Here is a 23,259-nt window from a genome sequence, read left to right on the forward strand (position 1 = left end):
ATATCCCAGTGCTCTTGCCCCTTAGGATAACTCTGAGGTGTGTTTTGCACCCTTCCCAGAACTTCTCCATAGGATTAAGGTCCAGCTGATCACAGTGGTAGCTAGCTACATGACATCTCCTTTATTGGGTGCCTTGTTTCAGGGGTTTTCCAGTAAAATAATTGCATTGAATCACTGTCTCAGGATCTGCTTCTGGGGGATCCCAAGTAGGGATGTTTAAAGAGTGGTAGTTATTAATATATAATAACTTTTTATAACTCTCAAGAGAAAGTCAGATCTTTTCATATCAATATTCTGTATCTGAATAAATGTATGTAATTGTATACTTCTTAATAATTATTAAAAATAAAGGTGTATTTCTATGATATTTAGCTCATTCCTTAATATCTTACAGCAGTGCAGTCCTCATCTCTGTGTTGCATATTTGGTTTCTTTTGTTCTCTTCACAATGATTAAGCTTGTTGATTATTTACATCTGGAATATCTATTTGATTCTCAAACACGGCCTTGTCCCAAAACAGTCTATATATTCAGGGGTGGGGATCAGGCATTGATACCCTAAACAATTTATCCAATGATCTCCTGTGCACCTAATATAGCAAACTCTGGTAAATGTTCCATAAGTTCTCCCTTTTTCTCAATTTCACTAGCTTTCTCCAGAGTGCTCTGCAGTTCTGTATCATCATGGAGTTTTATTTTCATCTTGAACGTCTTTCTTCCCTGTGTTGTTAGAGTTTGCTTATGGGTATTCAGAGTTTTAAATTTAGCAACTTAAACAACTTTTTACTCATTTAAATTTTTAAACCTGAAGAGTTTGTAAACCAATAAATGATTAATTTCAAAGCATGCATGTGAAAAGTATTTAAAGTTAATTTATAGTCATTTTAACCTTCATTTAAAAATAGTAAGCATTAATACAGAATATTGATACAAGGGTAGAAAAATAGGTTGACAGCATAGAATAGAGTCCAGAAACAAATCAATGGGATATTCGACAAGGGTGCCAAGACAAAGCAGCAGAGAAGGAAGAGTCTTTTCAAAAAATGGTGCAGGAAAAATTGAATATTCATATTTAAAAATTATATCAACTTTGATTTATATCTTGCACCAAACATAAAAAATCAGCTGAAAATGAATCATAAACCTAAATATAAAAACTAAAACTATAAAACTTCCAGAAGAAAACATTGGATAAAAACTTTGTGGCCTGGGGTTAGGCAAAAGTGTCATAGATACACACTAAAAGTATGATCCATAAATAAAAATTGGTAAGTTGTACTTCACCAAAATTTAAAATGTCTGCTTTTCAAAAAACGTCACCAGGATAATGAAAAGACAAGTCACATACTTGAATTGGATATTAAAAATACATAGCAAATAAATGACTTATCCAGAATATATAACAAATTTTTATAACTCAGTAATAAGACAAATTAATACAAAAATTGGGCAAAAAAAGTTCAAGAATCAATTCTTATGAATGACCACCAACTATCTTCAACTGTCAGTGTCAATATCATCATTTCTAGATTAATCATTGTGGTTTTCATGTGGCACCCTCTTCTGGGAGGCCTCAGGAAGCTTCCTATCACGTTGGAAGGCACCAACCAATCAACCAAACAAGCAAAAATTCAAACAAAAAGATCCACCTCAAACCCATATCTTGTGTCTTACACAACTGTTAACTCAAAATGTACTATAGACATAAATGAAAACATAAAACTTCCAAAGGAAAATTGAGGAGAAACCCTTTGTTATCTCAAGTTAGAAAAAAGATTTTTAGATACCACACCAAAAACATTCACAAAAGAAATATTGCTAAGTTGGACATTATTCAATTTGGAAACCTTTGGTCTGCAAGATGCACTGTTAAATGCACAAAGGGACAAGCTCCAGTTTGGAAAAAATATCTACAAATAATATTTCAGACAAAGGCCTTATATCCAGAATACATAAATAATTCATAACACTCAAAAATAAGATAAGCGACAATCAATTTTTTAAAAAAATGCCAAAAATCTAAACAAGCATTTCATCAAACAAGATATATGGATGAAAAATAACCATATAGAATGGTGCTCAACATCATTAGTCTTAAAAATACATTTTAATACCGTAATGAGACACCCTAGATGCACATTAGAATGGCTAAAAACAATCAAAAAAGTGACCATGCTACTAGAACTCTTATACCTTGCTGATGGGGCTGAAAAATGGCACAGCCACTATGGAAAATATTTTGGTAGCTTCTAATAAAATAAAACATATATTTATCATTTGACTCTGAAATCCCACTCCTAGAAACTTACCATGATGGATAATTTCATATGTCAACTTGGCTAAGCCATGGTACTCAGATATTTGGTCAAATACCAGCCTAAATGTTGTTGCTAAGGTACTTTTTTTTTTTTTTTTTTTGGTTGAGACAGAGTCTCTGGGCACTGGGACACAGTGCACTCTGTGTCCCAGGCTGGAGTGCAGCGGCGCGATCTCAACCTCCTGGCTCAATGCAATCTCCACCTTCCGGGTTCAAGCGATTCTCCTGCCTCAGCTTCCTGAGTATCTGGGACTACAGGCATGTGCCACCACGCCCGGGTAATTTTTTGTACTTTTAGTAGAGACGGGGTTTCACCGTGTTAGCCAGGCTGGTCTCAATCTCCTGACCTCATGATTCGCCCACCTCAGGCTCCCAAAGAGCTGGGATTACAGGCGTGAGCCACCTCGCCCGGCCTGCAAAGGTGCTTTTTAAAGATGAGATTAACATTTATGTCAATAGACTTGGAGTAAAGCAGATTGCCCTCTCTAATGTGGATGGGCCCCATCCAATCAGTTGAAAGTCTTAAGAGAAAATTGAAATCTCTGGAGGAGGAGGAAATTCTGCCTGTAGACTGCCTTTGGATTAAAGCTGCAGCATCAACTCTTCCCTGGGCCTCTGTCCTGCTGGCCTACCCTATGTACATGTAGATTTTGTACATAGCAGCTTCCAAAATCACATGAGCCAATTCCTTAAAATAAATCTGTTCCTGTCCCATTCCTATTCATTCTATTTCTCCAGAGAAGCATGACTAATAAGATTTTGGTACCAGAAGTGAGATACTACCATCATAGTATTCCACACAGCACTACTTCTGATCAAGGGACTCACTTCATAACAAATAAAGTGCAGTAATAGATGCATGCTGTTGAAATTCACTAATCTTTCCATGTTCCCCACCAACCTGAAGCAGGTGGCTTGATGGATTTGAGCTGTAACATCAACTCCATCCTGCCAGCCTATCCTGTAGTTTGGACTTGACAACCTGCACCATCTATATCTCTTAATATACACATCCTACTGGATATCTCTTTCTATGTATACACATTCTGTTTCTCTGTATAACCCTGACTAATATATTTGCCCAAGAGAAATGAATACTTACTTTCATGCAAAAACCTGTACAAGAATACTTACAGCAGATTTGTTCATACTTGCCCTACTTTGGAAACAGCCCAGTATCCTTTAATCAGTGAATGAATAAACTACTTACTGTACATCCATACAATGAAATACTATTCAATAATAAAAATCAATAAATTATTGATTCATATAACAACATGTATGATTCTCAAATGCACCTAGCTAATTAAAAGAAGCCAAATCTAAAAGGCTGTATGTTAGATTATTCTGTTTATATGACATTCTGGAAAAGGCAAAACAATAGAAATGTCAAACAAATCGGTGGTTTGCTTGGGTAACGGGCAGGTGGAAGGGTTGACTACATAGGGGCAGTTCAAAGGAATTGCAGTGATGGAAGTGTTCTCTGTTATGGCTGTCGTGGTGTATATACAGTGCTATGCATTTGTCAAAATCTGTATTTTACCTTAAAGAGTGAGTTTTACTGTAGGTAAATATTTTTAAAATCAACCAGTATTTGATGGAAAACCAAAATGGAATATAAATATTACAAGTGAGCCTGTGTTACAAATGAATAACATAACCACCCTGAAAGGAATGAAGAAGAAAATAACTCAAATTACTTTAGAAAACAGCATTTTTGGACTGGATTCTATAAGACTGAGGACGAAAAGAACTACATGTAAGCACTGAGTCTAGCTGGCAAGTTGTTTTTCATATGAGCACAGGTTAGCAATTATGAAACTTTATTGGTATATACTAGACTTGAACAAATAAGCAAAAACATTGCAGATAATGAGATCCAGGTTTTTCACTGTGGAGAAAAAAGTTATAAATAAGGAAAGTGGAACATCTAGAATAAACCCATGTTGTTATTGGAATCACAGGTATCAATGTGAATGCACAAACATACACACACAGATAAATACAGAAATAAACATAGATGTATATGTAATCATGGCCTGGCATACATACGTATATTTCTTGGTTGGATTTCTGAGAGGATAATGGCAAATCAATAGCAATGAGCACATGTAGTACGCAGGTCTTACTTTCTAAATGCTATTTGACAATCAGAATTCCTTGGAGAAAAGTTGTTGATTGCAGAGCTGGGAAAAGATGGAGAAGATTATCATTACGGAGCCAAAAAGTAAAGAAGTGATTAAAAAAAAAAAAAATTGAGGGCATGTCAAAGACCAAAAGAGCCAACCTGAAAAAGCTCTCAATGGCCCAAACTGGAAAAATTTGTACAATGAAATTCATAATGATAATATTATATAATAACTCAAAGCATACTGATATAAATAATTAACTGAATAAATAAATAAGGGAAAGGGAAGCTCTATCTCATAGAATTCTAATGAATAAATGTAGAAGAAATGAGGGAAATAGGAAATCATCATGATAATGACACTGTAATAATTGTTTTAGGCAAAATCCCCCCATGGACGGTAGATTTAGTAGGCATAAGTCTGAGGAGACACAGGATATTTTCACACACTCAAAGTATCTCCTCCACAATATTTACTAATTACAAAGGGAGAGATAATAACTTCATAATAGAAAAACCCAGAAGATATCATCATAATCATGTGATCAAGGGTAACATCACTGGGAATGAAACACAAAAACATACATACGCCTGATATAATGTACCAGGAAGGGAATATCATCTGTGTATTTTTTCACCAAAAGTGCCTAGCATCAATCTAACTGTGAGAAGACATCAGGCAAACCAAAATTGAGGGAAATTCTACAAACTAGTTGGTGTTTTTCAAAAGTATATTAGTTCATTCTCACACTGCTAAAAAGACATACCTGAGACTGGGTACTTTAAAAAGAAAAAGAGGTTTAATGGACTTAAAGTTTCACATGGCTGGGGAGGCCTCACAATCACAGTAGAGGTGAAAGGCATGTCTTAACATGGCAGCAGAAAAGAGAGAGAATGAGATCCACGCAAATGAGGTTTCCCCTTATAAAACCATCAGATCTCATGAGACTTCTTTACTGCCATGAGAACAGTATGGGGGAACCATTCCCATGATTCAATTATCTCCACCAGGTCCCTCCCACAACACATGGGAATTATGGGAGCTACAATTCAAGATAAAATTTGGGTGGAGAAACAGCCAAACCATACAAAAAATTGTCAAGATTATAAAAGACAAGAAAAGACTGAGGAATTGACACAGCCCGGAGGAGATTATGGAGATGTGACAACTAAGGGAAATGTGGGCTCTTGGACCGAATCCTGGAATAGAAAAAGGACATTGGTGGAAAATCTGGTAAAATCTGAAAAGCCTGGAGTTTAAATAATTGAAATCTACTAATACTAATTGGTTAGTTTTGATAATTGTATTATGGTTATACAAGATGTTAAGATGAAGAGAAGCTGTGAGATGGGTATACAGGGACTCTGTACTATTCTTGTAACTTTTCTGTAAGTCTAAAATTATTTCAAGATAAGTTAAAAAATTACATGACCAGTATTACTGCTAACAAGAAATATCTGTGAAATCTGAGAAAAATCAAACAAAATAAGAAAAGTATACCATGCAAAAACTGTACCCTAAAGAGGATTATTAGAGACAAAGAGGGACACTTTGTATGTCAAAGGAATCAAAGGAAGATATCACAATTGTAAATCTGCATGTACCAAATAATATAGCTTTAAGAATATACATATATTTGGGAGGCCGAGGCAGGCAGATCACAAGGTCAGGAGATCGAGACCATCCTGGCCAACATGGTGAAAGCCCATCTCTACTAAAAATAGAAAAAATTAGCTGGGCGTGGTTGCAGGCACCTGTAGTCCCAGCTACTCAGGAGGCTGAGGCAGGAGAATTGCTTGAACCCAGGAGGCTGAGGCAGGAAAATTGTTTGAACCCGGGCAGCAGAGGTTGCAGTGAGCTGAGATCGAGCCATTGTACTCCAGCCTGGGCGACAGAGCTAGAGAGCAAGACTGCGTCTCAAAAAAAAAAATATATATATATATATACACATACACACTACACTGTATATATACACATATATGCATATATGCATAGATATATATATACATATATGTGCATATATGCGCATATATATGCATATATGCGCATATATGTGCATATATGTGCATATATATGCATAGATACATATCTATATATGTACCTATACATATATGTGCATATATATAGTGTAGTGTGTGTGTGAATATATTATCATATATATATGTACATATTCTCCAAGCCTGTCCTATTCCATGGCTAATAGAGCGATGATATGCCATATACTCAGAGATGACATCTATGGCATTTAGGATCATGAAAAAAATCTGAAAATTAAAAAGTAAATATTAAATTATAATAAAAGATTTGTATACTTTCTGCTTGTAAAGACAATGCTTCAAAGTCAACAGTAATAAGATAAATTTTGAACTATTTTTCTAGTAATTATAGTCAGGCTGTGCTAAGCCTTGATTTTCAAAGTATTGTTGCATTTGAGAATCAGCTACGCATTTTTAAACTGCAGCTCTCTGCATTGTTTCAATAATACTGAGTTGAGGCTTGGAAACGAGTGTTGTTTTTTTTTTTTTAAAGATCTCTAGGTGATTCAAACATATTATACAACCAAGTTTGGAAACCACTCTTCTATGTCATCCTCTCTTACTTATCTGAGGAACATAATTCTCCTTCTATCTTAGATTCTAAAGATATGGCTGTGGAACCTGAATCTAAACCCCAGGCTCACTCACATTTCTTTGAATTCATCTGAGTAGCTTTCTGGTGTGTGTATTGGCAGCCTACAGGCAGCTGGACAGGTATTTCACTTATGGGCCTTCTGTCTATGCTATTCTTTACCAGCACCTACAAATTTAGATATGGCTTTAGATTTTAGGCAGGCATATTTATTGAAAGGACAAATATAGAATGTAAAAATCTGATATTTGATTTAAGAGATCCATAAATGAAACTTCAGTGTGTCCTTGTCACTTCTAAGTTAATGGGGCCAAATATATCGTTGAGCACCTCTCCAGGAACACCTTGGATATGCCCCTTTTCATTTAAGATAGACCTTCAGGCAAATCCACTGACAGTGGATGAGTTGGGGCAAGTTAACTCTTCTAGTACTGAATTTAATAATTTGCTCTTCATCATTTTGTTTTTATGGAATTTCTTTTTTTGAAAATTTAGAGCACTAATATTCAATCAGATTTTAGTGGTCACAAAAATCAACCAGAGAAGAAATTTTTAAAAGTGGAAATTCTTGACCACCTACCTTGAGATTGTGTATAATTAACTTTGAAGTGAGTCCCCAAAACCTGTTTTTAAGTAAGTATCTTTCCATGATTCTAATGCAGATCATGAAAAGGGGACATTAGAATACTCCTTAAAAAACCCCAAGTAAGATAATCTCTGAGAATTTTATGTGTTTATGGTTACTCTGTAGCTGAAAACTAGTACAGGCATTGAACTTCATCAATGCAGACATTCTAAGGAAAAATAGAATTTGCTAAAATATAAAGGGGAAAAATCTAGCTTTGAAAAGGAGCCTACCTCTCACTGATTAGTTGATTTTTTATAAATGACAATTTTTGTGAAATGACTCACTTGGGGATTGTTACAGGCTGAGTATGATAATAGTCATTAATATTCTGGCCACATATGCAATTCATTTAGCAAATGCTTTGCTCTTTGAATCGTGAAGTTCCTAATGTAATTGCATCCAGCAGCTAGTACGTGGCAGTAGACCCCTGCATGGCTATGTGGATCTCTCCTTTCAAATATTGTATCGAAACCTCTATGTGTGGCCCTGATACAGGGTACTTTCAGTTTCCATCTGCCCTGCCTCATTTCTAAAAAACTACTTAGTTATATTTAGAATCAAAGAGGAAAGAATATTTTTTTCATCTTGTGGTCCTGGCTGAATGTGAAAATATTCTGGGCTGTTTTGAAGGTTAGCGTAAAACAGGAAAAAAAAAAAAAAAAAAACCAAAAAACAATTTAATCTCTCACACTTATGCAGCAATTGCTATGAAACCAGCAAGGGGGAATGTGAAGGCAATTTGGTCATCATCACAGTATTATATTGCCTTTTGCTTTTCCCTCAGACTTTAATCTTTTCTTAAACGTTGAATCTTGGGCTATATTGTTCATCATATCCACCCAAGAAATGCTTTTCCCATCAAATGAATTTTCTTTTTTACTTCATTTGCCATTTAGCTTTTGCTAAGTACAACTGGGAGTAGCATTATGGTCTCGGATAACAGAAAAAAAATTAAATGTGTTAAAAAGCTGTCTAGTGCTTTTTCTAGGGAGGTGAGGCCTCGTTGTCATGCATGAGCCTGTTGGTTGACTTCTAATGGAGGACATAGGAGTGTGATTCTAGAAAATCCTATTGTGGGTTTTGGGAGCTCATGGGAGCCAAACAGTCCTTACTGCTCAGGCATCCTGTCCTCCGCAATTTGTTAAATTGTATTTCTCATTAGAGACTAGCTGATAACACCTGTAACGAGCCAGGGGAAAGTAGGTTTTGCGGTATCTTAATTTGAGAAAACTGATTGGGATATATTTAAGATTGTGCCCATCTTACGGAAAAATGAAATAACTCATTATGAAAAGAATGAACAGCTTGTTATTATTCTCATAGGGGACAATTTGATGAGCAGATTTTGAAGTGTCATAGCCAACTTCTTGGGCTTTGCATTTTGTTTGGTGGTTCTTAAAGAAAAAAAATTTAACCAACTTTAGGAGGTGAGCAGATGTTGACATAGAAAACTTTCAAAAATACACAAACTTGAAAAGGAAAATTAATATAATTGTTAAAATTTTGATGCCTGTGCTTCCAGCCTATTTTCTTTGTGTATACATATATATTTGTGGCATTGTGTTTTATAAACTGCTCTGAATACCGGCTTTTTTCGCCTGCTCCTTAGATTGTAAGCATTTCCCATTGCTATTAAAATTTTTTTACAAACATAAATTTAATATTTGCATAATGTAACCTTTATGCACTATAATTTAATTAACCATTCCTTAATAATTGGACATTAACTTTATTTATAATAATCTTGATTCATGATTGAAGGCCTAAAATATTTGTCAAAAACTCCATATTTCCATGAGTAAATTAAATGGCAATGTTGGATTCTGGATCTCCCTGTTCATAGTAACTAATTTACTTCTTGAGAAAAACAAAAAATGTTGAATAGAATCACAGGCCTTAAAACTGGTTATTTGGGAAATGTATTTTAGTTATATTGGGGGTTGATTAATTGTTTCCTAAGTAGCTTCTGCTACTTAGGAATGTTTGTGGTCTGCAGATTAGAGCAAGAGTCCCAGTCTTTTGTTCAAGAAAGGGAGTAGACTTTATAGCTCCAAATCTGCCAGATTGTGGCAATTCATCATGAAGTGTCTGAGTTGGGTGTTAGGAACTCTATGCTCACTAACTTCTCTGACTGGGGAGGGAAAGAAAGCAGATGCCTATGGTGAGGAACATGGAAGGCTATGAAGTGACTAGTGGCTTGAAATAGATGATTTGGGAAGAGAAATGATAAAGTCAACTTTTTAACCAGATAAAAGTTTGACATCTTCTGACTCCAATTTTGTTTGGCCAAGTCAGAGACTAATTTGGGGGTAGGAGGAGGATTCACCTAGAGTTTAAAACAGAAAGTCTGAGTAAAGTGTTGAGCATCATGAGTAAATGGATAAGTAAATGAATGTCTCTGACTCTCCATTTTCTGACACAAACTGGGTGTCTATCAATTCAATTCAATTCAATTCAATTCAATTCAATTCAATTCAATTCAATTCAATTCAATTCAATTGAAGGCTCAGTCCCACAAGACTGCTCCCCCTTCAGAAGCCAGCCACAACTGAGTGTGCATGCTTATATTTCTGTCTAACTTGGCTACAAATGCGGGAGTTCCCATGACTCCTCTTTCGCTGTGTTCAGTAATTTACAGAACAATGCTATATTTACTATTACAATTTATCATAAATGATACCAATAAAAACCAGTTGAAGAGGTACATAGAATGAGGTTTGAAAGGGTCCCTAGTGCGGGAGCCTCTGTCCTTGTGGAGTTGGAGTGCATCACCCTCCTGGCACCTCAGTGGGCTCACAAATTTGAAAACTCTCCAAACCCCATTGTTTAAGAGTTCTTATGGAGGGCTCATTACTTAGGAATGACTACAGAAATCATTGCCTGGTGACTGAACTCAATCTCCATCCTATCTTCGAGGTAGGGGGATGAGGCTGAAAGTTCCAAACTTCCACTCATGGGTTGGTCTTTCTAGTGGTCAGCCTCCATTTGAAGCTGTCTAGACCCCTTCCGCCAAAAATCATCTCATTAGCATACAAAGGAAACTAATTACTTAGAAGACTCCAAAGGATTTTGGAACTCTGTGCCAGGAACCAGAAATAAGAACCAAATATGTATTTTTTTTAACCTTACCACAGAATGAATGAATGAATGAATGAATGAATGAATACCAGTTACTGAGCACCTTCTATTCATGAAGCAATAGACAAGACACTGAGGATAGAGCAATGCATAAAAGTGGTTTCTAATATTTGTTGTATAGTTCATTTAGCTTCACAGAAGATGGAAATTGTTGTAAAAGCTGCAGAAGGATATATAGGATCTTGATAGGTAGAGAAGTGGGAGAAAAACACCTACAGGTATACAATTCCTTGGAGTGCGGGGATCTTGTTCCTCTCTTTCATTGTTGTAATGCCAAGTGGAGGACCAGTACATAGTAGGTATGCAGTAAGCACTTTCTGAAAAAAATAAACCTTGGGGTAGAATGCTAGAGGGTTGAATGATGGGAAAAAGTGGAGATGGTGCAATTGCTCAGGGATGGTTTCAGAGGTCATACATGTCATGCTCTGGGATTGGCTATTAGAAATCTACTTCATGGGAGTGATTGGCATGTATAAGGAGCAGAGCTGGAAACAGTTTGAGACCAATTTGCAGAGGTGTCTGACTGACAGACTAAGTGTGGACAATTTGTCCATTAGTCACTGAAAGTGACTGATGGTTTGGAAGTTAAAAATGATAAAACTGGCATTTAAGAAGGAAAAAATCTGGCATGGGTATGCAGTAATCAGGAGGGAGTAAAAAAGGTATGATGCTGAGTGTTCCAGACACTGAACACCATATGATACGTTCAGTGTGAAGGAAAAAAAAAGAGACAATATGGGTGATACCTTTAATAAATCAACTTCAATGAGTAGGAAACCTCTATATACTTTGCCCTATAAACTTAGGGATCACATACACGACTTAGAGACCATGGACCATCTCTTCAAAGACGTTTTATTTTTACTGAGTCCTTCAGCCTGTCTCAAGGAGACCTCTTGAGATATAAAGGAGATCTCTTCAGGCTCAGCCTGCTGTCTTTTCTTCCAAATCCATTTGCTCTACCCTAACGACAGCGGTTCCTACTCTGACACATCTCAAGTAGGCCTCTTGATAATAACACTTTGATCCCAGTCCTGATTCATCTCACATGAGGGCTCCTTGATCTGCTTTTGGCCCACATTCTGCAGCCACTAGTAAGCTCTGTTCCACTCTTACCCACGTCCCAGGGTCCTATAACCCCACCCTGTTCCAGTGTCTGCGATTATTTTAACTAATTATTTCAATGTCCCTAGTAAGTTGTTATCACTGTTTTACAGATGGGGAAACTAAGTCACAGAGAGGTTGTTCAGATGGAAGGTGGAAAAAATAGAATTGGAAACCCAGCCATTTTGGCTCCAGTGACAAAGCCACAAGAGGTTACACTGATAGATGAGAAGAGGGAACAGATGAATTAAGGATTTCCTACAGAAGGTTTAACATTTTTCTAAGCAAAGAAGAATATAAGTCTGAGGACAGGATGAGAGGGGCACTCAATGTCATGAAACTGTTGTGGACCCCAGTTTCTAGAACCAAATGTGATTTCTCACATCTTCATGTCTTCACACATGCTGCTTTCTCTACCTGGTATGCTTTCTGCCTTTTATTCTTTTGACTAGCTCCTATTCATCCTAAAAAACTTAGCTCAGGGCCAGGCACGGGGGCTCACGCCTATAATCCCAGCACTTTGTGAGGCCGAGGCAGGCAGACCACGAAGTCAGAAGATTGAGACCAACCTGGCTAACACAATGAAACCCTGTCTCTAATAAAAATACAAAAAAAAAAAAAAAAAAAAAAAAATTAGCCAGGCTTGGTGGTGGGTGCCAGCAGTCCCAGCTACTCTGGAGGCTGAGACAGGAGAATGGCGTGAACCTGGGAGGCGGAGCTTGCAGTGAGCTGAGATCGCACCACTGCACTCCAGCCTGGGCAACAGAGCAAGGTTCCGTCTCCAAAAAAATTTAAAAATAAATAAATAAATAAATTAAATAAATTAAACTTAGCTCAGATACCACCTTGTCTTAAAGGCTTCCTTACATGCAATGCTTTTGGCTTATTGCTCTCCACTCAATCTGTGCTGATTTCTGTCATACCTTGTGGTAGATTGTAAAAAATAAAAAGTTGCCCCCAACTTTTCATCAATTTCTACATCCACACACTTTGCTACATTACTTTGCAGCCCCATCAGGAGGTTGTTGTATGTATTCTTCCCGCATCCCCACCCCACCACATCCTTGAGTATGAGCTGCCTGTGATTTTCTCTGGCCAACAGAGAGTGGGAGGAGTGATGCTGTCCCTACTTTCAGGCTGGACCTCCAGAGATCTTGTGACTTCTGGTCTTTTGGAGCCTTGCCTCTCCCATGAGAACAAGGCTGGTTGACAGCATGGTAAGGAAGCATATAGAGGAGAGGTGAGCCAACCTTTAGAAATAGAGCCCTTGGTCACATCTAGTCCAGATCAGCAAAACTGCTTAGTCAACCTGTAGACCCATGAGAGACAACAATAGACACTGTTATTCTGAGCTGCTAAGTTTTGGGATGGTGTATTGCACAGCAATTACTAACTGATACAGAAATTGATGCCTAAAACAAAATCCTAAAATATGTGGCATTAGTTTTGTGTAGGAGTAGTGACTACAGACTTTAAAAGCCAAGCCTAGAAAAATGGTGAGAAAATTTTAAGAGGAGGCTGGAAAACTGGCAATCCATGTTGTATAGTAATGAAGTGACTAGCAAACTGTTATTTGTGGCACCTTGGAGGATGGAACATGTCCCTAATGAATATTTGAATTTGGCTAAGAAGATCGCTAGGCACAAGAATGAAAGTGTCAATTAGCTGCTGTCTGATGAATATGACAAGGTACAGAAAGCAGATGATAAACTAAAAAAAAAAAAAAAAAAAAGAACTAATCAGTTTGTGAAACGCAAAGTTTGCATAAAATTTTTTCTTATCTCTAGCCTCTCAAAGCAGTAAAAGATCAAATACAGGGCATGCCAGAAAGACATGGCTGTGGGGTCAAGATAGACATGGAAATAGGGAAGCAATTTATAGAATCTAGGCAAATAAACGTTGATTAACTAAGCAAAAACCTATGTAATTAGTAGTGAGAAACTGACATGCAGGAAATATAGAAAGCTTTGACATAAAAATTTGAACATGTACTTGTTTCTAAACCTGCCAACTTCTCTCCCTTTTATCTCTATAATTGTCGATCTTTTCTCCTTCTTCATTTGCCCTTCTGATTTCTTTTTTGCTATTGCCCTTCCTCTCTTTCAAAGATGGCAATAATTAAAACACACCCAGAAAGGAGGGAACCTTGGAAAACTGAGCCCAAAATTCAGCTTCAAACTTCCCCTTGAGGCATCCACTAACTACTAGCTGTGATTATATGAGGCAAAATCAGACAAATCTCTAAAGAAAATCACAGGCTGTAACAACTGGGGGGCTAAGTAGCTGAGCAGGGATTTTTGGCAGTCATCTAGCACTGGGTAGGCAAAAGTTGGAGTTCATGGTCCAACAAAGTGGAGAAGCTCTGTGAAATACCCTCAGGCTTTCAGCTACGACTCCAGATGGGGAATTAACTAAGGGCTAAGCCACTGCATTAAAAGCTGTTCTCTAGTAGACCATGTTCCCATTATCTGTTACTGTTTTGCAAACCATCTCAAAATTTAGACATTTAAGAGGAAAACTTACTATCTTTCATAATTTTGGGGGTTGACAGACTTAGCTGGGTGGTTCAGCGATCTTCATGTGCAACCAGATATTGAGACTGCAGTTGTCTGAAAGTTTTTTCGCTCAAGTGCCTAGAGCCTGGGCTAGGCGGTTTAACATAGCTGGGGAGTTGTCAAGCATTTATCTCTATAGGAGTCTTTTCCACATGACTGGTTTGGGTTTCCTCACGGCATGGAAGTCTCAATGTAGTTGCATTTCTCATATGGTGACTAGTTTCCTCCAGAGTGGGCATTTCAAAATACAAGGCCAGTCTCTTAACACCTGGACCACAAATTGCCACAGCATCACTTCTGAGACAGTATGGAGAAGAGACTCTATCCTGGCAGACAAGAAACTTGGTAGCCAAGATTCCAGTGGGCCTCACATGTCTTGGATATATTCCCCTCACCTCCTCAGCCTTCCTGCTACCCAAATCACATCGTCTCTCCTAACTTAGCTGATTAGACTGAAATTCAAACCATAAAAGAAAGAACCTAACCATTTAACTCCTTGAGTAATATCTTCCAAGGTTGCTGAATCAGGACTCTGGTAGAGGAACTGGACCAGATTCAGCCAGCTGAAGACAAGATGAAATCCGCCACTGACCTTTCATGACTTTCTTCTCACTATAATCTCATTGTAATACTAACATCTCTTCCCAAGGCGCGGCTTATCCGCCATTTTCTGCACATGGGCCTGTCAGGGGATGACGCCCCCCTGCGCAGGCACAGGGAAAGCCCCTTCTAATCAGGCCAGCCAGTGACTATTTTCCCATGTCAGCTTCCTTAAAATGAGAAGAGCCTGGCTCCTGCAGGAGCTAGGACAGGGAGCCCTTTCCAGTATGCTGCTCCCTTGGGAAGCTCAAGCACAAACCTAGCCTGAGAAAATTTCTCTTTGGCCTGGTGTTAATTTTTGCTTAGCCAAGAGCCAAAGAACTCGGAGTTCCTGGTGCAGTAACGCTTCTGCCATATTAGATTGGTCAAAGGAGTCCCAGAGCCCACTCAGTTGTAAGAGGAGGAGCAACTCAACGAAAGGAATGTTAAAGAATTTGAGGTTATCTTTATTATGCCCCAAACTAGCTCTCCCAAAGCTTTTAAGTCCAGCTTCAACTGGATGAAGCGGATTTTCACATAGTCTATTTGCCTGTTAGAAAAATAATTTAATCTTCCAGGAAGAAATGTTATTTCATCCAGAGACCACTCGTGTCAGGTTCAAATGAGCTTCATTGTGCTGACTCGGACTGAGTGCCAGGATGTTTCACAACGACTTTTTGACTGATTAAATGCCTTCAAATACATGGTTTATTATGAGGCTTTCACCCAACAACAGTCATGCAAGTGTATTCAGTACCCACAGGCAGTATTAAGAGAGAGGGAGACCTTAACCACAGTGAGTAGCTCAGAAGACCAGCACCCTGGCTGACCAGCTGGGCGGGTCTGGCTTTCCCAAGGTGGCAGAGGGTGTTGCCACTCGTCCCCCAGCAGTGCTTCCAGCAGCTGCTGCCTATGAAAAAGAGGTCTCAGAATTGTCATGGGCAGAGCTTCTGCAAGCATCTTGGCCATGGCCAGTTTCTTTGCAGTTTTTATGACCCTCTGCAGGAGGATCCATAGTCATGATCTCAGCTGACTTTTGGCTTCAATTTCTTATTAGGTCTTGGGGGGTGCCTGATCACAGCTGGTGGCATCCTATCACTGCAGTCCACCATACATATGTTTATCACTTTGAAGGGTCAACAAATTCACTGTAGGCTGAGTCACTTTTCATAAGTGACTCCATTGTGAGAAACTTAGGATCACAAAACATTATTATTTATGAAGACCCTACAAGTTGTTCATGTACAATGCTTTGCGTGCAATGAAAAATTATTAGAAATGCTTAAAAATAGGCCCAAATGTCCAAAAGCCAAGAAAAAGTAAACAATAAAAGCAGGACCAAATGTTAGATTTATTATTTAGGGAATTTAAAATCATCATTAGTATAATCAAGAAATTTTTTTTAAAGATGGGGAGCTTTGCCAGAAAACTGGTATCTATAAAGAAGAGTAGAATCAAATGGAAATCCTAAAACTTAAAAATACAACATCAGATATTAATTCAGCAGATTAAAAATGGAATAAGAATGAATCACTAAACTGAAATATAGGTCAGTAGAAAATATTCATTTCTAATCATACAGAGGACAAAAGGACAGGAAATATAGAAAGAGTGTAAGTAATATATAGTAGATGATGAAAAGTATTAGTATATGTAACTGGAGTTCCAGGAAAAGAAGAGACAGAAGGAAACAGAAACAATACATCTGAAGGAATATTGGCCAGGACTTTTTCAAAAGTTAGGAGATATCAAGCTTACAGAGTGAAGAAGTGCTATAAACTCCAAGCAGGATTAACACAAAGAGGACCACATCTAAATACAATGTATTCCAACTGACAAAATCAAACTACAAAGAGAAAAACCTTTAAAGTAGCCAGAAAAAGGACACCCACCTTCAAAACAATGAGATTGATAGTTGACTTTTCAACAGAAATGTTGAATGCCAGAATTAAACAAGATGATTAATATCTTCAAAGAGTTGGAAGGAGATGTTAGCCAATTTAGAATTCTATATATAGTGACAATATCCTCATAAAATACAGCAACATAAAGACAGATTTAGACAAACAAAAAATGAGAGAATTTGTTTCCAGGAGACTTGCACTAAAAAAAAATATTAAAAGGAACATTTTATGCAGAAAAAGAGAGAAAAGACCTTAAATGGAAACAAAATAATGCAGGAAGGACTGAAGATCACTGTGGAGGAGGGAGAGTGAGGAAATCTAAATAAACTTTGATGATTGAGAATAACAATTACAACATCTTTTGTGGTTTAAAAATATAAAGAGAGTTATAATACAACAGAAAAATAGCATAGAAGGCAATAGGGAATGATAAAAAGAGTTGAAATGCTGTCAAATTGCCTGGGAAGCAGTGAAAAAACTAATGTTAGCAAGACTCATACATTACAAATGCATCTTGAAATGTCTAAGATAACCACTAAAATCACCATTAAGGGAGAAAATGAAAAAATAATTTTTAAAATACTTGATTAATTCAAAAGGCAAGGTAAATAAAAATTTAAAAATATATATGATAAACAGAAAATAAATAATCAGATAATACATTTAAGCCCAAATGTATCCATAATTACATAAATATAAAGGAACTGGAGACTCCAATTAAAAAGCAAATATTTTTAGAGCATATACAGAAAAAACATATCCAACTATATGCTCCTTACAAAGTTTAAGCTTTAAATGTAAAGCACAGAAGGCCAGAGTAAAAATATAGAAAAGACTGTATCCTGCCACACTAACCACAAGAAAGCCGATATAATTATTCTAATGTAAGACAAAGTAAACCTTAAGGCAACAGCATCACTAGAAATAGATATTTTGTAAGAAGATGGACACATGTTATTTAAAGTAAAGAACAACAAATAAAAGAAGAAATTGGCAAATTCAAAATCACATTTGGAGGCCAGGCTTGGTGGCTCAGGCCTGTAATCCCAGCACTTTGGGAGGTTGAGGTGGGCAGATCACTTGAGGCCAGGAGTTTGAGACCAGCTTGGCCCACATGGCGATCTTTACTAAAAATACAAAAAATTAGCTGGGCATGGTGGCACATGCCTGTAGTGCCAGCTACTCTACCTGGGAGGCTGAGGCATAAGAATTGCTTGTACCTGGGAAGCAGAGGTTGCAGTGACCCAAGATTACACCACTGCACTCCACCCTGGGTGACAGAGCAAGACTCTGTCTCAAAACAAAAAACAAAAAACAAGCAAACAAACATAAACACCCACACAGCTGGAGATTTTAACTCAATAGTCTCAATAATAAATAGAATAAGCAGATAAAAAATAAACAAAAATACCCCAAAATACAAAACAAAAGTAAACAAGGATATAGAAAATATGAACAACATATTAACAAATAAGAACTAATTGGGCTATATAGAATAGTCCACCACAAAACTAAAAAAAAAAAAAGAAAAAAATATTTTTCAAGCACACATGAGATACTTGCCACAATAGACATATATGAAGTTATAAAGAAATTCTTAATAAATTTCAAAAAGGCAAATATTTGATACTATGGATTCAAACAGGAGTGAAATTAAGCTTGAAATCAGAAACAGAAAAATAACTAGCAAAAAAATGATTAGACTTAGGATAAGTAATATGCTAAAAACCCATGGGTCAAAGAAGTCACACGTATAAAATATTTTAACCAAATAACAATGAAAATATGATGTATTAAGATTCTTAAATGCCTGTCTCAGAAAAGAAGACATGCTGAAACTCAATCATCTAAGCAAATATCTCAGGAAGAAACAAAACCAAAATTAAAAAAAAAAAAAAACCTTTAAGAAAGTGAAAAGAAGTAAATAGGAAGGATGAGACTAGATATCAATTAATAATAAACAAACATATAATATGAAAAAATTAACAGAGTTAAAAATTGGTTCTGTGGAAAGATTAATAAAATTAATACAACTCCAGCAAGACTGATCAAGAGAACACACAAATGTTTAATATGAGAAATACAAAGGGGGATATCAATACAGAACCTACAGACATTTAATAATAATAAAAGAATACAACGACAACTTTTTGCTGTGAAATTTCACAACGTGGATAAAGCATACAAATTTTTATGAAATATTCCTTGATAAAAAGAAATAGAAAATTTGGACACTCCTGACACCAAAAAAAAAAAAAAAGAAAAATTTCAGAGCCAGATGGTTTCGTAAATGTGAAAGAAAATCAGCATCATTCTTACCTAAGTTCTTCTACCAAAGTCTTCTTTTTTAACCCACTACTCTGTTAAATGCTAAGTATACAAAGAAGAGTAAGACAAGGTCCTCATCCTCAAAACTTGAATGGGGGTGACAGACTTGCAAGCAAAGACAAATTACAATAAAATGGGCAGGGCACCACTGTAGGGGCATAAGGATTTTGTTTTGGTTGCATATAATTGATTTGTTCAGAAGAAATCTGGGCAGCTTTGTAGAGAAGGTACATTTGAGTTGAGTCTCTAATATTAAGTAGGAGAACCTGCCAGAAAGAGAAAAGGAAGAGGCACTGGCAATCTAGGAAGGGAAAATTAGAAGAGTAAAAGGCTCATCTTAAGTGAGTATGGTATATTAAGGTCAGGGTGAGCAGCCTGGTATAGCAGGCATAGGTGCATGAGGCAGGAGGTAGTAAGGAACGGCAATCTCCGAGCTGCCCTCTGTCTTATTTCCTTCACTTGTGATCTCTAGATTCCTAAGTTGAGTTAATTGTGCTTTTTTCTACACCAGTTCAAACTAATCTCATCTGGGCTGGGTGCGGTGGCTCATGCCTGTAATGCCAGCACTTTGGGAGGCCAAGGCAGGTGGATTTCTTAAGGTCAGGAGTTCGAGACCGGCATGGCCAACATAGTGAAGCCCTGTCTCTACTAAAAATACAAAAATAGGCTGGGTGTGGTGGTGCATGTATGTAGTCCCAGCTATTCAGGAGGCTGAGGCAGGAGACTCACTTGAATATGAGAAGCGGAGGTTGCAGTGAGCTGAGGCATGGGCGCAGAGAGCAACTGAGAGAAGAGTATGGGATGAGGGTGGAGAGATTCTAGGAAATAGGGAGAGGAAAGACAGCTTTGCCACTTTCCCAGATATGTGATCCTGCTGCCCAGTGATGACAAATGTACTCTCATATTGATCCAGAGTCCTAGCTATCCCAACTCCTATGCGTCCCAGTTTCTGCAACTTGGCTTCTGGTTTTGTTCTTCCTACTGACTCTCCTTTCATGCCAAGTCTCCTGAGTACTAGGATACAATCTACCAGTGTCAGGGATAAAACTGACCTGTTATCAAGATGGAGTATTAAGACGACAACATCCAGGCCCCCATATTGGAACAAAGCCATGTGCATTTCATCCTGAAGGCATGGCAGGACAATCAGACATGCTGGGGAGACCAGAGTAATAACTGTTAGAACACAAAACAAGGTAGCATATAACTATGCTATTATATTGTTGGTATAAACGTCCAAGTATGTGGAGCAAAATCACAGAGGAAAACAAAGTTTTCTGAAGTAGGGGAAGACATTAAATGGTTATTGTTTTCATTGTGACCACCTAGGAAAGAACAGAGCAGAAACAATTTCGAACTATAAAGAAACATAGTAACACAGTTAGAAAAACCTTGGGAAAATACTCAGAGGGGAAACCATTGACTGTTCATGTTACTCAAGCTATATTGATAGGAAACCAAACTAACCAACCAATGTGGTTAGACAACCAGATGATGCAATGGTAGAAGAATGCATCAAGCTTGTTGCTTAATCACAATTTTGGTTTTTGACAAAGTTTGACAAAGTGGGAAAGAATCTCCTGTCTTCAGAAAATTGGGGAAGTTTCAATAGTCATTCACAGGGATTAGTTTCAAACAAATAATTTGAAAGTCCCCAAAGTAAGACTAGAAGTAGGGCCAAAGACCTTGAGTGCTGTCTTTGATTTTTCTCTTGATTAATTGGCCTCTGCCAGACTCTTGTTGCATTTTTGTCTAGGATTATTTTGGATGACATTCCTCTTGTCACATGTTAAGACTTTCTGGGGGGCTGCTTCTGGGTTCTTACTAGTACCTCCTCAAATGCCTTCTGTTTGACATCATTTTCTCCTCCTCCCTGAGATGAAAACAACAGGCCAATTGAAAACATAAAGAGTGTTGGGTTGGGTATAATTGATATTAGAAAATGCATGGCGTCTTTTTGACTAGTTGGCACTAGATTTTGGAACAAAGTAGTCTACTGCCTGTAAACATTTTATTGACCTGAGAAAAGTAGGTTCATGAAATCTGTTTGCATTTTCTGATAGAGAAACACTGTGGTAAAGGATTTGTTGGGTCATTTTGAAAATTTTGGCTCTCATTCACTGGTCAAACATTTATTGAAAGCCTACTACATTTCAGGTATGATATGCTTTGGGGTAATGTTTAGGGGAGTATTTTTCAAACTGAGCATCAAGATATTAATAGATGTTCCTTTGATAAAATTGTTTCTGGCCAAATGAACTTGCGACATAAACTCTTTCTTTGAATCTTAGCACATATTAGGATGATAAAGTTCCTAAGTCTTGAAGCAAAGAAACCTGATTAATTTTGCTTTGTTTAACCCAGTGTTTCCTTTTCTTAATTTTTTTCTGACCATGGAACCCCTTATTATAGAACATGAGATAGCAGGGTGTTCAGCTCTTTCTGCCCTCCCTGTGTCTATTGAGCAGTGGAAATGAAAGAACCTTCACAGCATATCATGTATTAGACAAGTGCTGAACAGAATATGCACATTGTAAGGAATCTGGTAATAAAACATGTTAATGGCAGAAAAAGACCCATGTAAACATTTTGCCAAAGTATTTTTCTCTCTCCTTTTCTCCCTCTTTGTTCCTTGTCCTAATCTCTGTTACCTTTCTTGAGCCTCAGGCACAGAGAAGCAGTAGTTCCTTTTCGTTGAACTCTCTTCTTGTAAGCCATACTGTTCCTTCTGTTTCTGCCAGTTTTTTTTTTTTTTTTTTTTTTTTTTTTTTTTTTTTTGGTTGTTGTTATTTTTGCTGCTGTTGTTGCTTAAGAAAAGGTTTGGCTTTACATTCTCATTCAGTATGTATGATCAAGCATCGTCAAGTCAAAAGCTGTCTAACACATATGAAGGAGATAAGTCTGGAGATAGATTCTCAATGTGGTTGGTGGATGGACAGCCAGGAATCTATCCTAAATCCTAAGTGTACTGAGTGTGGGCAGAAAGCCAGAGAATTTCTCCAAGTACAGGGTCAAGTCAGTCATTTCAAGAGTCAATAGCATCAGTAAATCCTAGGTGGTGTGGGTCAGATAGTCTGGTGAATACACCCTAGGAGTCTGAAACATTGAATGGAGAAGAGAGTCTGCACTGAAAAGAAGAGCACTGGTAACTATCAGAATTGGGAGAGAGTGAAGAAATTCCTCTGGGAAACAAAGTAGCTAAGTTTAATTCTTCTCTAATTTTGGATTTCAAAATAAACTCTAGGAAAACATCTGGTCAAAAGAGTGTTCTGTGAGTTTTCAGATGCCTCTAGGTGTAGAGGGTGGTGGTATCTTGTCTCTTAATGGAGTTCAAAGCCAAATACCATAGTTTCCGTTTATCTGCAGTTTCACCTTTTTATGGTTTCAGTTACCCATAGTCAACTGCAGTTCTGAAAACACTAAATGGAAAATTCCAGAAATAAAAAAAGTATAAGTTTTAAATGCTGCGTCATAATCTCACTTTATCTCGTCACATAGGCATTTTATCATCTCACATCATCACAAGAAGAGTTCAGTACAAGAAGATATGTTGAAGGAGAGAGAGAGAGAGACCATATTCACATAACTTTTATTAACAATATATTGTTATAACTGTCCTTTTTATTATATACTATTGTTAATCTCTTAATATATCTAATTGATGTATTAAATTTGATCATAAGTATGTATGTTTCAGAAAAAACATAATATTTATAGGGTTTTGTCTGTCCATGGTTTCAAGTATCCACTGAGGGTCTTGGAGCATATCCCCCATTGTTAAGATAAACTACTATAGGGCTGTATGGAACAAGTGTTTTGAAAAGTAAAAAAATACAAATAAAAATGTCCCATTAGTAAAATGTAATATTGCTAGTAAATTGGGATATTTCATATTTGTTATCCCATTTGGTATGGGAATATAACTAAAGATGCGTGTTGCCCCAAACCT

The sequence above is a fragment of the Rhinopithecus roxellana genome, chromosome 11 (genome assembly GCF_007565055.1).
Source record: "Rhinopithecus roxellana isolate Shanxi Qingling chromosome 11, ASM756505v1, whole genome shotgun sequence".
Taxonomy (NCBI): Eukaryota; Metazoa; Chordata; class Mammalia; order Primates; family Cercopithecidae; genus Rhinopithecus; species Rhinopithecus roxellana.